Here is a 2,256-nt window from a genome sequence, read left to right as displayed (position 1 = left end):
AGCAAATAGACAGACTGGGGCTAAGGTAATAGGCATATATTGTGTTAGGTTTGGCTTTTACGACAATAGTGGATAACCAGGTGTTGGATAATGTCAATGTTGCATTTGTTAGATAGTAAGTAGCTGGGAGTTTACAGTGTCTGATACTTGTGAGATTTGTTTATGACAGTTTGCCGTGGAACACGTGAAAATTGCATGTACTTTAAGAATTGTTTGGCGAGCTACTCATAGGTGGGCCGATCGACCTGTTGGGAGACACTGGTGTAACGAATAAAATAAAAAACTCTATACTTAACCATAATGAGCATGTTGAACGTTTGTAGATGCAGTACTGGCAGTTTCCGGAGGCAAAGCTTGGTTGCTGACACTTATCCCTATAAAATGAGAAAATGAATAATATGAGCAATATGATAAAATAATGGCTAATGGTATAAGGCACTGAAATCGAAGGAATCCTTACCAGAGAAGTGGAGACAACTTTCTTGCCCTAGACAACCCTCAGGCATTATTGCTTAAATATGCTAATGATTCTGAACTGTGGGAGGGTCTCCTCCTACAATTTGTCTTTATCTTAAACTCAAAAGAAGTGTTGTTCTCCCACCTGGTATTGTCCACTTCATATCCCACTGTGTTTTGTATATTCGGTTTTTGTGTTTGGAACAGAACTTGAGTCTGGTCTGGACCTTAGGATCTTAAATTTGAGCCAGTTTGCTACAGTAGAAAAATAATCCTGAATTAAGAGGAAATTTTAACTATGTGGATTATAAATGTGGATTATAATTAAATGGACATTTTCTGTAGGGGTTTATACAGGTTTTGTTAGGGAAAATGAAGTTGACATTTTAAAAGTGGGAATTACAAGCTGTACATGCAAATCCTCTGCAAAGAAAAAAGTGATACAATTAAGATCCCACATCTGTATTGATTGTCTCGGTGTCGGATACATTTTTACTCAGTCTTGATTCTGTCTTGGACAATGAGGACTGCTAATCTGCCAAGACCAGCAGAGTAAAAAACTCAAATATCAGCTTCCATTCAGTCAGCCCATAAAACCGGGTCGCCAGGCCAAATATCTACACTCCTTACATGACACAATATATTTTTGCCTATTGCAACCTGGGCTTCCTACTTTACTCGTAAAGTAACTATTTTATTTTTATGATGACAATATGATGACAACAACGCTTTATATGAACATCAATGGTATGTTGTGTTATACACCAATAACATCAGGAGCAACCACACCTGAGAAGTGCAGCCTGGTCTCTTCATATACCCCATCCTGTGAAAGAGAAAGGTGTAAATATTTAGAAACGTTTACTAGGTTGGCATTTGGTAGGCAGTAACAGAGAAGAGGTAGGTGAATTGTATGAGTTGACCTACCTTGGTGGTACAACCAGTAGTTAATGTGACATCGGCACAGTCACTGAGGAGGACTTTGCCAGAGATAACTTCTTCGCATGAAAAACTGCATTCACCTTTGCCATTTTCATAGTAAGCAATGGGCTGTAGTGAAAAAAATTATCTTTCACATGGCATGTCTCAATTGACATAGCCCTGCCATAACATGTCATTTAGCAGACACTGTTATACAGAGTGAATTACAGTAGTGAGTGCAGCAATTTTCGTACTGTCAATGGTGATATGTAAAAAGAAAAATTGCTCTAATAAAGATATCGGAATTCACGTTGTATCTACTTGTCATGACCACATACTGTAGAAAATAGATTACCTTTTTGCCAGTGGTCCAGCTCTGATCACATTGGGGATCCACTGCTCCAAATGGTATTTCAAGTGTGTTTGTACCCTCTTGACATGTGTAGGAAACCAGCTTCTCCCCTACTGAGGCTGCGCACACTGAGACTGAGAATACGGAGACTGAAAAGTGAATAAAGAAAAAGGACATGAGGAATGGGAATCCACCTCACCCCAAGAAAGGATCATGTCGACCTAAAGCCACTGTATTATGCAGCATACTAGGCAGTGTCATCTTAACGGAGGTGGTCACTATAGTCTATTTGTATTTATTCTGGATCCACATTAGCGGCTGCCAAGGCAGCAGCTACTCTTCCTGGAGTCCAAACATACAACACACTACTCTACCATAATAAATCTACAATACAAAATCCACAATACTGCAAAATAACAATATTCTGATGTACATGTGTGTAGAGTGCCCGTGTTAGCATGTGTTTGTGAATGCTGTGTGTGTGCCTGTGTCTCTTCACAGCGCTGTTCCATAAAGTGTTGTTTTAT

At 39.3% G+C, this 2,256-nt stretch overlaps 1 long non-coding RNA gene across 1 annotated transcript; it reads right to left on the bottom strand.

The window, feature by feature from the left end:
* Positions 1 to 295: 295 nt before the first annotated feature.
* On the bottom strand, positions 296 to 1,874 carry LOC135530133 (uncharacterized). The gene is made up of 4 exons (XR_010453808.1): positions 1,733 to 1,874; positions 1,384 to 1,506; positions 1,246 to 1,282; positions 296 to 374 (listed from the first exon to the last, which is right to left on the bottom strand). It is a non-coding gene; the product is annotated as an uncharacterized LOC135530133 (long non-coding RNA).
* Positions 1,875 to 2,256: the final 382 nt, after the last annotated feature.

Source organism: Oncorhynchus masou, unplaced genomic scaffold, assembly GCF_036934945.1.
Source record: "Oncorhynchus masou masou isolate Uvic2021 unplaced genomic scaffold, UVic_Omas_1.1 unplaced_scaffold_12686, whole genome shotgun sequence".
In the NCBI taxonomy this organism is placed as follows: Eukaryota; Metazoa; Chordata; class Actinopteri; order Salmoniformes; family Salmonidae; genus Oncorhynchus; species Oncorhynchus masou.
This window is presented reverse-complemented; position numbering and strand designations above follow the sequence as displayed.